The sequence below is a fragment of the Lonchura striata genome, chromosome 1 (genome assembly GCF_050655825.1).
Source record: "Lonchura striata isolate lonStrDom1 chromosome 1, ASM5065582v1, whole genome shotgun sequence".
NCBI classification, from domain to species: domain Eukaryota; kingdom Metazoa; phylum Chordata; class Aves; order Passeriformes; family Estrildidae; genus Lonchura; species Lonchura striata.
In genome coordinates, this window is record NC_140703.1 from 104946636 (window position 1) to 104961994 (window position 15359).

The window sequence follows — 15359 nt, forward strand, 5'->3', positions numbered from 1 at the left end:
TTTTGCAAATTGTACAAATGAAACAATTCTTATCCAGCATTACCCACACAGAAGAAAGTTGCACACTGACCATAAAAAAAGGATGTGCAGAAATCCTTTAAATAAAACCACATTGAATGAGCCATTAGGATTCTTCTGTAGAAGAAAATTAGGAGAACAATCACATTAGGACAAGAAGAGGACCATAAAATATGCACTTTGCACTTTTTATAAGCCCAGGATGAAGTTAGTGTCTCAGTAGATACCAGATTCTGCATTGAAATCTGTTTATTGACCTGTAACTTATGCAAACAGGATGACTCAAAGGTAATTGACAAGAGAGATAAAGAAGTAATATGTTCTTTAATGTGCCCTGAGCTGTTTTCTCACAAAACTCTCCAACACATGTATGCCTTGTAATGAAATATTGTATAAAATTCTTGCTGAATAAGACTATTATGGTTTTCAGATATATCTGTCCTGGAAGACCTCGCAAAAAAAAAAAAAAACAAAAAAAAAAACAAACCAAACAAAAAACCACCACAAAAAAAACAGGCATAACAAGAAAAACAATGTATTCTGCTCTTGGTATTTAATATAGTATAAGGTAAAGTATACTTTTTGTTGCCACTTGCAGCAACAAAGTTAACAACACCAACATGTGATTAGGACTCTGAAGTCTCTCCTTCATCTGAGATTGCTTTCTGAAATCAAATTCAGGCAAAGACAAAAGGAGAAACAAACAAGTTTACTGCAGCTCTGCAGTAGCAAATAATCAAGATAACTACTTGAGGAACATAAAGTAAAGCACCAGATTCTTCAAATGATATGATAATTGAAACACAGGTGTTGAATATCCAGTTATGTGCAGTCTCTCTCTTCTCAGAGAATGGAAAAGGCACAGAAGATGAACAACAATGCCAGGGAACAAAAAGAGCCAGTCTGTGAACTGGAGGACAAATCTATCTCAACTTAAAATTTGTCATCGCCTGTGTTGTACAGGCAGTCTGTTCAAACACATGACAAATGACACTGCTATTCATAGAGCAGGCATAGCACAGGTTGCCACAATCAAAATTGTTACCAATAGCACCCCATGCACCAAGAAATGTCACACATTCAGCTGTAGAGCACCACGGGCTGAAGGTGTGGGTAAGAGGAAATTACAGTTAATACAGCTAAAACTATCCAATGGCTAGCTATGTGGAACTAATCTTTATGCTTTGTTAAAAAAAAAAAAAAACAACAACAACAAAAAAAAACACCCTAAAAAAAAAACCCCAAAAAACCAAACCCAGTCATTGAGGCTTTTAGCACTTTTTTTTTTTTTTTTTGCAGTTGCACTGCATTTCAGGAAATGAGAAATACTGAATTTCTGGTTATAAGGAAGCAATATTTTGTTTTGACATCAGGTCTGTGCAGCAGATTCAGCCAAATGTTCCACATCAGTCCTTGATTTGCACAGCTATGAAAAAAAGGATGCATCTTCAACTTATTTGTAGCCCCCTCCTGTCTTTTTAAATATATCTTAAGAATGGCACAGATTGTCTAGCCAATGAGTTATGCTGTATGCATAAAAATATGTGGATAATAATGTTCTGTCTTCTTCATACAGCTTCATGGAGAATCTTGGCTTCAGGCCAAACAAGTGCAAAAGCAAAGCTTTTTCCCCTCAGCATTTCAGCAAAGTGCACATAATACATCTTTAAGTAAATTAGAGTTATAACAGGTTTCCACTGATCCATCTTGAGGAGTCAAATGAGAACCAAAAATAGATCCTGTTTTCAATTTCCCCTGAGCACCAAAATGATTTTAAATCCTTCCTTGCCACAGGAAACAAACAGATAAACCCCCAAATTTGGCAATGATTCAGTAAATATATGTGCCTGTTTCCATATTTAAATCCAGGAGCCAAGGAACTCTTTATTAGAGAAGGACTTGCAGCATATCCAATAAAGCTAGGAAGCAAGTGTGACTCTCCAAGAAAACCCCTTCCTCTGTAGTCAGATGCTTTGTGGCATTTGCAGAGGGAAATTCAGCTCGGAGTATGCAGCAGATGCCAAAGGCAGCTCTGCAGAGAGGTGCAGAACACGTCAACAGCCACACACCACAAGTACACCTGTACTGTACTTAAAGGGACTGGCAAAGTACAGGTGAAGATATGATCAGATGCTGTTCATTGGAATAAACAGTACAGGTGAAAAAATAGACTGTAACTTCAACTTGAATTATGAAAAGGGAAACCCCCCTATTTGGAAAATTCCTGCAGAATGGCAAAGTCATTGAATCAGTAACAAACACAGCAAGCATTTTGAAGCAGAAGAGCCCTTGCCTTTAGGGCTGATGGGATTATATGCAGTTTTTTAAGTAACTACTCCTGGATTTGTCTGAGATAAGTGATTGTATTTTCAAAAATGGAAACAAGATGATCTCATTTAAAGTTTTAGTACTTCCTTAAAATATTGATGTAAAAGAGTGTTCCCTGGCAAGGAGATTTGGATGCGTTGAAGCAGAGGACAAAAAGTAGAAACAGTAACTCAGCATTCAGCTCAATTTTAGTACATACTTTTTAAAAAAGGATAAAATCATAGTGTGTGATTTCATAGATATAGTTGAGAACAAATCCCTGAAAGAAGATTTCACTGAATGTACTTGACTGGCATAAAACAGACCATCTCTAATTTTGCTAAAAGCAGATGCATGTTAAGTTATTTTTCTTAATGCCTGTTAATAGAATTGGCATTGAGTAACAAAAACTAATGTTTTTTTGGAACATTGTTGCTAATGGGATATTCTGTTTGTTTTTCAGCAAGGCATATGTATATGCTCATACTCAGCCCTAGTGGCAGTGGCAGTGTTAGGAGGTAGCATGATTACCATGACATTAAACTAATTAAGATTAGCCTGAAGAAAGCCAAGGGTGCCCTTGTTTCCAGCTCTGTAGAACAAAAGGAATGGGGAGAATAAGGGAAATATTAATATCAGTTTATATAAGAAGTGTTTGATTTTGCTCTGCTTATATGGAATAAAGTGAATAAAGTGAAAGGAGAGAAAAGGAAAGTATTTCTTGGTCCTTAGAAAAATAACAAATGGGTTGTTAATCGGCAAGTGTTTAAAGGGCTGGTTCTAATCAGGGTAAATGGGCTTGTTTTTCCAACACTGGGTCTCACATCAAAACAACAAGAAACAATTGAAAAATCTTTGCTGAAGAAGGCAAGAGGAAGTGGGTTGTCACCAGCTGCTCGAAGACAAAATCCTCCAACAAATGTGTAGCAGCAGATGCTGTGTGAAGCACAGGGAATGCAAATGCACATGAGTCATCCCACAAGCTTAGGGGGACATGCTGCAGGCCAGATCCTGGGAGCAAAGATTGTTGTGACTTTAACCATCTCTCCACTTGCTTTGTACTTTGCTCAAGTAGACAGTATGTTTTTTTTTGGAAGAAGCTGTTTTAGAGAGCCCTGAGCAGAAAGAGAGTATCTTACAGAAATATTATTCTTTGGGCCTATGGTATCAAAGAACAGAGATGGTCCAGCATCATTGTCTGTCCAGCACGAGAAGAGTTTAAAGCATTTCCCCCTTTCCCCTCTTTTTTTGGTTCATGATAATGACAAAAATAATCAAAAGGATAATTTTTATAATTTCCAGCACTTCACTGTTTCTTTTACACTTCAGTTTCATAACTTGGCACACTGGGAATGGATAGAAAAATGGCATAGCAGCAAAAATAGAACTACCTACTGTGTTTCACGGAGATAATCCTGAGGATTCCATCTCAAGCTGGTTTCCCCTGGGCAGAAGGATAAGACCTTCCAAAAGTTGAAGTATGATGGAACTTGAAATGAAAGTGACAGAAGGATGCTCTCCAGGAGTTTTCAATAAAATCCTGTTTCTCTAAAAGAAATAGCAAGAAAGAGACAGAGGGAGGAGTCCCAGACTCAAGCTCTTGCCTTGGCTGTCCCAGCTGTATATATTTAGGCATTCTCATACTCTATAAAACACACACTGATTTGCACAATTCCATAATCTTATAAGAAAATAGGTCATGGGAGATTATCAAATTCTCATCCATTTAATTTTAAAATTCTTTTCTTGTTTTCCCCCAGCAGCACCAAGATCTTACATGGAGAGGAAAAAAAAAGATTTAGCAGAAGACTTTGCATGAAGTCTACATTTTGCATGGATCTACATTTTGAATCCACTTTTATGTTTCATGCTACCATGTTTCACTGTGACGGAGCCTGAGGATTTCCTCCTGCCAGTCACCCTCAAGGCAGCCATCCCCAGTTTCTCCACTGAATTCATGCTACTTAACATGTCACAAACAAGGAGAGGCTTTTTGTGCTTTAAAGGAGAACTCCAGAGCTGACTGGAAACAGTGATTTAATTTTGTGAAAATATTATGATATTTTGATATTAGAACATACTGATATGTGATCTTGCCTGGTTTAAAAAAATCCAAAAAACAACAAAAAGGAGAAGGAGTGAGGAGGATGGGCCCTCAATAGCCAGTGATGCAGACATTTGGAAATTCACCTGTTCCAGAAGGGACACTGCAGGAGTATCAAGCCAGTGGGGAAACAATGACACTCTGAGCTGCACTGGGTGATGATTCTCAGGCTCCATCAGGGTGATGCCATGAACCTGGTGGAATCTATAACATATACCTGCAGACTCTATCCGTGGTCAGGAGAGGCATGTATGATTATCGTTTTCTTTGGCATATTTTATCTGCAAAGCTACTCTTTAAGAAACAGAAAACCTCAAAGGCATTTGTACCTGATCTGAGGAAGGAGGCTTGAGGACTGAGCTCTGCCATGTCTCACTGCAGAGCACAGGTGGGAGCCAAGCATTTGCAAGTCCTTCTTCTGTACATGGGCAAATTTAGCAGGAAAGGAATAAAATTAGACCCTGCTGCCCTTTATCCCTTGTTTGCCAGACATGTGGTCAAAAGAAACTGCATTATATGTGATCCAAGCCAGATTCCTCTCCAGGCTCAAGATGTGTCCACTTCTCCAATTGTGTTTCCCACAGTTGGTAACTGGGGTCACACTGTGGGAAGGGATGGGGCAGCAGAGGGGAGCCTGACAGGCTTGTTCCTCAGACCTGGGAGGCAACCCATGCCATGAATCTACAGCTCATGGTGGCTGGTTCTTCAATGATGAGAGTGGACCACAGAGCAGCTACTCTACTTCCAAGGGAGGGAAATCCAGCCTGACTTGATTTTGTCATAAGTGATTAGATTTTATAGTGTGCTTATGTACTTCTCCTAATCAAATTAGCATGTTGGCTCAAAATCAGCCTAGCAGAAAACCTCTCATTTTCTTACCCATTCTAGTTCATTTATCACCTGGAATTACCAAAGTTTTGAGATTTTTTTTTTCTCTCTGACTGGGCCCAGTTCTGCTTAGCTTATAAAATTTGAAACATTCATCACCCAAGGTTGCAAGAGCAATGAATATTTATAATCCCATCTTCCCAGCACACTCAGAGGTGTCTCACAGTGTGACTTCACATTAGAAATGTCCCACCTGTGGGGATCACTCTGAAAAACACAGATTACAAATCTGTACAACATAGAACAAGGTCAATGCCCAAATTATGGGAATTATGACCTTAAAAAAGGTTGCATATCTGATGATGCTCTGCCCCAACACTGATTTATAGGTGCTGTACAAGTGACTCTCCCCTGTGAAGGGAGAATTCCAGCTATTAAGTTACAACATTATTCCCTGGTTCTTTATCCAAGGCTTCTCATGAATCTGCAAATTGCATAATGCACTCCTCTCACCATTTAAAAGGTAGCCCATATCTCCAACAGCAAGAAATGAAAAAAGGGTTTCTCACCTGGCTTCAGAGTCCAGAAAAATATTATGGTTTAAAGAACATAAAGACTAGTGACAAAACACAGGCAGGATTATGATGCTGAGAACTGCTCAGAAAATACTGCAAATGAAACTTCCTGACCCTGCAGGCACCTTCTGTTAGTTCACTGCAAATATGGGTCTTTTTCTAAGCTAAGGCCACACTCTAAAAATCCCAACCCCCATCCCATTCATCTCCAAAAATGCAATTAAAGCTTAATAATAATTCAGATTATTTTCCTACTCAAGACAGAGCTATGAGGATTACAGTTTTAACTCTTGTCAGGAAAATATGGTTCCTTCCACTTTGCAGACAGGCAATTAACGTTTAGCAGCAGCACTGAAATTAGGAACTATCTAGAGGCCATTTTAGGCCAAGAAAGTTTTGCCATTGATTTTAATGCATCAAGATATAACGTATTCTCCAGTATCATGCCCTTTCCTATTTTTCCCAAACTTTGGGTGAACCATTAAATTGAAGCCTGCCCTGTAAATCCCATAAGCTATTAATGTAGTTCCCTTAGCTGGAAGATAGATTAATGACCTGAGACTTCTGTAGAATATTTGCTACTTCAGTGCAAATTAATATCATATTTTATCCTCATTTTATACCCACATCCAGCACTTCCTTTTGCAAAGGATACCAGAAGGAGCTGATTATTTAAATGCCAAGATTCTAAATCTTATCTTCAAATTTTTAATCAAGCTGTTAAACATGAGTCTTAAATTACTGCATTTCAATTTTTCATACTTCTCTCACCTCATTTTTCATGATAAGAACAAAGAAAAAATTGAGCACACAGATGTGTTTAGTAGGGCTTTTTTAATACTAATCAAGTTTTTTAACTGCTTTATGTTTTTCAGGACTCTGTTCTCCTCCACACCTTGGGCTGGGACTAAATAAAAATGTCTTTCATTCCACCCTGGTCTAAGTTCTCACTTTTAAAAAGGGTAGTTTTTAATTTTCTAGGTATCATATGCTATCCTGCCAATAATGATTTTGTCCAAAGTCTCTTATTTTTTATGTATTTTTAATTAAATTATCAATTCTTCTTCCACTGCCTAAAATAACATTGTTTACTAAACACATTTCTCTGATGATGAATGTCATTTCTGGAGAAAGCAAAATCCCAAAAACATGAAAATGGCTTCAGACACATGTTTAGTTCTAGAAAACTCAGGTCAGGCCTCCTTTCTGTAAGAGTTAAAATTTATGGCAAAGTCTCCAGTTCCTCCAGGCAAGCACATCAGGCTATTGGAAGAAATAAAGGAAGTGGCAGTGGGGAAAAAGATGAAGTTGCTTTCTCTTACTATTTCTTCTTGCCAGCACTTTAAAAAATGTGGTCTTCATTTGTAAAGAGTAAAACTAGGTTGAAACTTCAAACTTACAGCAAAATTTTTATTTCTATACTTCAAAACCTCAATAATAATATTACTAATAATAAAAGGAAAAAATGGTATGAAAATCACAGAAAACAAACAGCAGTTTGGAGTGAAACCATACACTATATTTTCTGTCCATATTTGTTATTATAGAAAATCTTTCTATGAAGAAAACATAGTCACATCACAAAGTTTTTACTGTTGAATCTTTATGCTCTTCTGGCACCAGCATTAGCTATCAAATCATAGGCACACCACAAATTTAAAACACACTTGCAAACACATTCACTTACACTTGATCAATCTGCCTTGTAAACTTCATTAGTTGGTATTGGGGATGGCTGTGGTCAAAACACTTTTGGGGAGCACACTTCAGACACTCACCCCTCTCTTGATTAGAAATATCCTTTATATCCAGTTTTAACATATCTAGAACTCAATATGACAATTTGTAGTGGACCTACAAGGAATATCTCATTCAACTGGCTGACCACTTCAGGCCTGACCAAAAGGTAAAATATGTTGCTAAAGGTATTCTCTAAATGCTTTTTAAATGCTGACAGACTGGTGACATCCACCACCCAGCTCTCCAGGAAGCCTGTTGCAGTGTTTGACCACCCTCTTGGCAAAGAAGTGCTCCCTAAAGTCCAGTCTAAACCTCCCCTGGTGCAGGTCAGCAGTCCCTCCTGACTGCAGGAGTTGTGTCTGCCAGGTAGTGGTGCTTCCCTGCTCCCCATTTCCCAGTGGTGCTAATCATCACTGCACTTCAAAGCAGCTGATGCCCTCCACAGTTCTTCCTCCAGCAGGTGACATCCTCCTTGTCCCTGTATGGATGCCTCTGTGGACTGCCTTTTCTGTGGCTCAACCTGCCACATCTTCCTGTTCAACAAGGGTCTCTGACACTCCCTGTCTTCTTCTCTCTCTTACATAGTTTCCTCAGTGTCCATCTGAATGTCACTATTTGTGTGACAATGCTGTGAGTCTTCCCTTCCAACCCTGAAGGCACACTTGGCAAAAGGCTGGGCTATGCCCTGAGGTTCAGCTCAGTGAATTAACCATGAGAAATTACTGGACAAGGCAGAAAACAGAGCAGGAAGTTAACAAGTGTTACAACTTATACGATGAAGGATGACCAAATTTCACAGATGGTTAAGATGTGAAGATGGCCAAAGTGGGAGGTTTGGATTAGCTATTAGGAAAACTTTTTTCACTGGAAGAATTACTAGGCATTGGAACAAGTGGCCCAGGGAAGGTATTACCCTGGAAGTATTTAAAATATTTAAAAGTGTGGATGTGACACTTAGGAAAAATAGTCTAGCAGTGGGCTTGGCAGTGTTAGGATAAAGGCTGGACTCAGTGGTAATTTCTAACCTAAATGGTTCTATGGAATCTCACATATAATGGAGGGGAGAACAAGGACATTTTCAAGAGTAAACCCTTGCTAGGTCCCTAGGTATTGCTAAATGATTAGAAAGGAAACCCTACCAGAAACACCAAGTTCAGATACAGAGGTAGCAAAGGAGACTTGTGAGGAAAAAGTAACCAGGGTACAAAACTATTTGAGAGTAGACACAGGGAGAGACAGGGAGGTGATCAAGATAAATGAGAGAACAGGTATGGGGAGTGCAGGGGAAGGGAACAAAAGGGGACAGCTGAGTGAGCTGCTGTTGCTTGAGCTCTGCACCTGATCACCAAGAATCAATCCTATCTTCTCATTCAACTCAACTCCTATTTTCTGTGTAAGGTGTCCACCATGAGAATTCTTGCATGAACTCTTTGTTTGAGAAATAGCTTTGAAGTTAAAAAAGAGAGATACCAGGCTACAGAAGCAAGAGAGGAAGCAATGTAGGAAACACGGACAAATTCAGAAGGACAAACTCTGCCTGTTCTGTTTTCAGCTGGGACAGAGTTAATTTTCTTCCTGGTAGCTGGTACAGTGCTCTGTTTGAAATTCAGCATGACGATAATGTTGATAGCACACTATCACACACACTAAGGTTTTGTTTGTTGCTAAGTAGTGTTTACCTTAAGTCAGGGACTTTTATGCCTATGCTCTGACAGTGAGGAGCTGCACAAAAGCTGGAAGGGAACTGAGATAGGACAGCTGACCCAAAGGGACATTCCACACCACAGAATATCTTGCACCCTATATGAACTGGGGGAGTTACCCAGAAAGAGGCTGATTGCAGCTCAGAGATGGGCTGGGTACCAGTCAGTGGGTGGTGAATAACTATTTGTCTTTTAGGTTTTATTTCTCTCTCCCTCTCTTTCTTCTCCTATTTTTTATTACTGTTATTGTTATAGTTATATAATATAAATAACATATATTTCAATTACGACATTGTCCTTATCTCAATACATAAGTTTTACTTTTCCTCCCTCTGATTCTCCTTCCCATCCCACTTGAGGCAGGGTGGGGAGTAAGTGAGCAGCTGTGTAGGACTCAGTCGCCAGCTGGGGTTAAACCACAACACCCCCATAAAATTCTATGCAGATACTGCTGTCTATTGTTACTGGTTCATTGGTGCCTGAGCTGCTATGCCTTTTGGCAGGGAAAATCAGAATGCACTTGACTCCACTCTGCTGTAGCCAGCATGCTTCCAGTGCCCAACATGATTATTTTAATGCCAGGTAAAGTACCACTGCACTGCAGCACTGCCATACTTTGTCTCAACAAGGAAGAGAGCAAATTAAACAACTACACCTCCACTCAAAACTTCCTCTTCTTTTGTCCTAGAGGTAACACTACAAGCAGCATCAACAAAAAGAAATATAAATAAATAAATTGGCAGTAGTATTGCCTTTGAGATCTCAGTAACTCTGTTATAATCCAAATAAATTCAATAATTGGAAGACTCAACAGAAGCTTTCATAAGCAAAGACTGAGACCCTATCTAAAATACTGACAAGGGGAAGAAAAGGGAAATTCACTTAACCAAAATCCAGTGGAAAAAAAAAATACAATGTCTAAGTTTCAACCTTGATTTAATAATTGAAACATCATGTTCCCTAACATTACACATGACATGATGTGGCATGATTTCTCTGATATGCCAAACTCAAGACAACTGCCTGGTTTAGATGTTATTAGTCTGCTGACACCCTGTCTGTCTTAATTCTGCCATTTCCAACTAGAGATAAAGTCACAGCTCTAAACCATGGTGTGGATACCCACGCATTGCACTTGTCTTTCCAATGGAGCCTTCCCAACAGATCAGTTTACAAAGGCCAACCCCATTTGGCTGGTATCATTCTCTTGAAATCTAAACTGTTTGAGAAGATAAATTGTTACTACATGCATAGCACCTGTCATATTTTGCCCACTGAAATGTGCATAAAATACATTTCCAGTGACTGTCAGGAAAGGAAGGATTGGTGTTGGCTGCCACTAGTGACAAGTCCCTTCCTCCAGCCTTTTGCCTGAGCTGTGCAAAGCCCTCATGAAGACTTATCTTTTATCAGACTTGAGGAAAACCTCAACCTAGGCTCTCGGGTACTTGCCAAAAATTCTTTCAACTTTAACCTGTGAAATAGATGCTGTCTTTCCACTGTTGGCAATTAGCTCAGTGTGAGAGGATGACAAGGAGTCATCTGGGCTCTTGTTCAGCAATGATACTGCTGCTCTCAGTTTGTCAACCAGCCAGGGACAAACAGTTTGTTGTGCAAGTGTTATCATTTTACTGAGCAGATCCCCAGTGCCACACTACAGCTGGCAAACAGCAGAAACATGAGTAGCTCCATTAAAAGCATGTGCTGCACTCCAGCCTTCCACGGGACACACTTCCCACATCCATCATCTTTGCTCTGGCTTCCCCACATTCACTCTGGCTTTTCCACATCCCCACATTTGCCACCACAACCTTAAAAATACCAAGTATGAAGATTTTCAGCCTACTGAAGAAAAAACACATTTAGCATTCACACAGTGAGAAAGCTGTCTTTTCCAAAATGTTGCATTTAAGATTGATTCAGAATCATAATGGAATGAGACTGCAGCTGAGAAAAGGGAGAAGATGAAGTTAATTAAAGTGCTGTCCAGCTGGAACTTGAAAATTCTTCAATCAAGGAAATATATCATACTCTGCCTCTTCCCATGTACATTGAAAAATAGCAACTGCTGTGGATTTAATTAAAACTTAGACTTAGTTTTTAGTTAATACTCTACTTGATTCATTATTATTATTATTCAGTCAAGATGCAAAGTTACAACCCTCATAATGAAAAACAATGTTTTCCTGCATTATGATAACCTGTATGATTTTTTTTGTTGGTTTTGAATTTCTTATAATACCTGGGGAAAGCTGGAAAACAGAAAGGTTTGTAGCTCAGCTGGTTTAAGGTGGCCTTTCCATTTGGTCTAAAGATGGAGGATTTTGCTTTCTCTGTTTTGTTCAATAAATTTTTGTTGTTTCTCAGCCACAGAATTGAAGCTCAAATGTTATATTAAGAGACAGATACTCAAAGATTGCACAAAATTTTTTCTCCATCAAAGCCCATAATCCACATTTCTTCACTACTAGGGAACCATGCTGCAGCTAAACAAGCCCACCTGGAAGCAGCAAGGTACTTAATATTAATCTTGCTGTGGTTTCCTCATCACCTACAGAATCCAAATCCCAGCCCACCAAATACACCTGTATGTAATTTTAAAAAGAGTCAGACATATTTCTTCTCCCAACTACAAGCACAACAACAATGCAGAGGTCTTTCGGAATCAAGAACAGTAACATTTATACCAGCATCCCTCAGCTGCAGTGCCACATTATGAATAAATGATGAATTCAAAATCACTGCAGAGGTGGACATCTCCACCTGCAGTTGCTCTGTCAGCAGGGCAGACTGCTCCAAGCTGGTCCCATGCCCCAGTGGCATAGATCCAAGTCTGGTGGGCTTTGCACATTTGCATACAGTCTCACACTAACAAGGTTCTGCTGATTTCAGAGGCCTTTTGGAGAGCTTGGAAAAGATGGGATGGTACATGGCCCAGGCTAATAAGATGTTCCAGACGTTAGCTGATCCCATCCTGGTATCTGCATTTCCCTCTCAAGTACAGGCATGCTGAGGAGCCAAAACCACACCATACCAATCAGTTTTCACCATCTGAACATGCTCCCTCCCACCCTCTTGTGCTGATAGATTCACTTTGCAAACTGGAAATAAATCCTTCTGGCCTAACTGATAAATCAAATCTATGAGCTAAAGCCACTGCTTCAGTAGTTACCATGTTAAATGGTACAACAACCACATTACAGACTTACAGCCTGCCTTCAGTGACCAGCATTCAGCAGCAGAGGAATCTTTACCCCTCTAACGAAACTGCCCACCCAAACTCATACAGAGTTGCTGTGGTTCTTCTATAGCCTCTGTTAGGGCAGTGCAGAGCAGGAACAGTCACTGAGCCTCCTGAATCAATATAAAAAACAAGGAAGGTATTTAAAAATATGCATACTAAGGAGATGGAAGTTAAGGTAAAAATGTCCACTTTAACCTGAAGACGCAAATAACATAACCAAATGGGTTTAAGGCTTGTAAGAATGGGACAGATGAAAGAAAACTTGTATCCAGGAGTTACCTGAGTTTGTACTGGGTGGCTGTGTAAGTACCATCCTTTCAAGGTATAATCTGTAACCGTGGCTACCCAGTTGTTTCTAAAGGGGGCAGGGATGGAAAATAAAGACTTCACTCCCCTCAGCCTGAGATAACCATCACAAAATAGTATAGGCTCAGGCAGGGAGACACACCTGGTAGGAAGGAGTTGAGGAGAGGCTGAGGGGGCTGCACAAGGGTCAGGGTCATGCAGGTGAGAAAAGGAAAATGCTCTGATGCCTACACACCCGCAACATGCAGCACTGCTCACTTACAGGGTCTGTTTTGTTTTAAATCTTTGTTGTATGATTATCCTAAGGGTTTAATAAATTAAAATGTAGTTAGAAAAAATAGGAATAGGAATAAAATAGTCCTAAAAGAGGTTTCCCTCCATAAGCATTAGGATAGAAATGGGGAAAGATAACAGACAGCTGCTGCTCTCTGTGACTTCCTGCCCCAGTCTCCACCTTAGCATTTACAATTTTATGTCACATCAAAGATTTATAAAATTTGGATTTATATGCAAGAAAATTCTATCAAGATTTTAGATAGACTATATTCTTCATATTAACAGGTTTTAGTATTTGTTCTTTTTCATTGTTCCATATCCTTTGCTAAAGGGAAAGATAAAACCTTGCAATACTTCCTTGAATAAAAATAATTTTTTAATGTTTTCTGTCCTGTAGACAAACTCACATAATTAAAGAATTTCACACAAATTAATCCCCCAGTTTAACTTAAAATATGGTGGATAAATCCACAAAAAGCCCTATACAGTATCGATATACTTCTATTCAACTTTTAAAAATGTGTTTCCATGTGTCTAGAATAAAACAGAAACATAAGATAAAAGACTCACTACACCTATTAATGTTACAAAAGAAAAAAGAAAAAGAAAAAAAAGAAAAAAATTAAAAAAAAAAAAAAAGAAAAAACAACAACTAACAACTACAAAATCCATTAAGTGTAGGAACAGAAATGAACAAATTAATATTCCTGGAATTAGTTTTTCATATTCAGAGTAATGCATAAAACCTAAATTTAGGGAAATGTGATTGAGACATGTCATTTGCATACCTCCTTCTAGAGCAAGGAGTCGTGCTGCCAAGTATACGTGACATAAGAGAAAAGAAAATGTTGTAACACTCATTCAGCAAGATTCCAGGAAGACCCAGACAGAAAAATGCTTTTCTCCCTAAATTGTCTACTGCAGCCTTTGAATTTGCAGTACACTTATTTCATGTTAGTCTGTTTTAATCAACAAAAACCAACTCAGTGCCTGCTTTAGAGACCCCAGAGGCACAGTGTGATCTGTGGTGGTGAAGCCTCACCACCAGGCTGCAGGAAGCAGGGATCAGGCAGCAGTGCAACCTCTGCATTCAGGGCATGCACAGAGCAGAGTCAGTGCATCCACAGCAACTCACAGGGCTGGATTTGAATCAAGAATCACCATGGAAAGCCCAAAGAATTTGTTCCACCACACACACACTCACCGCTCACACTCGGATGAGTCTGATTATACACCACAAACATTTGCCAAGTGTCTCGACAAGCATTTCTGGTGGTGTTAGCTGGGTAAATTTGCAGTGAGTTTGCACAGGCCACAACAGAGCTGTGAACAGCAGCCTAGAGAAGGCCAAATAAGGTGACAGATTCATTGCATGGAGTCAATTCCCATCTTTAGGGTAACACAGGGGGTCAGGCACATCCACACAAGAAAATGCTTCAAAAAAGAACATGGCATGAAAAAGTGATGTCTGTACACAACACTATGAAAACCAATATATTAGGATAATGGCAAGTTCAAGCCCTACTTGCTCCAGTTTCCCATTCCTCATTGAATTCAGTAGCTTGAAGGGATAGATGATATCATGTGGAAGAAATAGGAAAATTAAAAGGATAAAATGGGGAAAGAAAGGAGAAGAGAGATGACCAAAGGAACAACTTCTGACAATTCACTGACCTTGGTATATTCTGTTGTATTTTTAAAAGATATTTTTTCCCCTTAGAAATACTCATCATTGGCCACATGCCTGGATGAGTCAAAAGGAAGACACATGGGCACTCAACAGACAGGGAGATTAACATATTGTCATTGTTCTCTGTAATTTATTTCAGATAATGAATATTCCAGAACAGAATTCTTTTCCTTTGGTCCAAGTATTACAGAAAATATTTAGCTTAAACTAGTCTGCTAATGTATTCTCATAACTGTGTATCTTTTGCAAGTAACATTAGCAGCTAAAAATCCACCAAATTAACAATATAGGGAAAACTAGGTCATCAGTCATACTATGGAATGAAAAAATGTAATCAGAGCTACTTTTAATAAATGCTCACACAGCAATTCTGCACTTTAGTGTTTCTTTTGCAGAAGATTTGATGTTCCTGAGTATTCAGTGTTGAATTTTTATTTCCAAAAGAAGTTATAAATTAAGCAGCCTATTGTGCTTAGAGTAAGGTTATGATTACTTTACTATATGTCAAGTCATTCTTTCAGACTTTGTGCTAAAAATACAACTTTGTGAAAATCCCTGATACTGCTAA

At 39.0% G+C, this 15359-nt stretch overlaps 1 protein-coding gene across 17 annotated transcripts in view; it reads right to left on the minus strand.

The window, feature by feature from the left end:
• LOC110483230 (uncharacterized) overlaps window positions 1-15359 on the minus strand; it is a 305445-nt gene that overhangs the window by 124467 nt on the left and 165619 nt on the right. The window contains exon 5 of one of the 17 annotated variants that reach the window (XR_014949934.1): window positions 3721-3873. The exons of the other annotated variants lie outside the window; for them this stretch is intronic. The gene's annotated coding sequence lies outside the window, so the exon portion shown is untranslated. The remainder of the gene's footprint in view (window positions 1-3720; window positions 3874-15359) is intronic. 17 annotated transcript variants of the gene reach the window in all.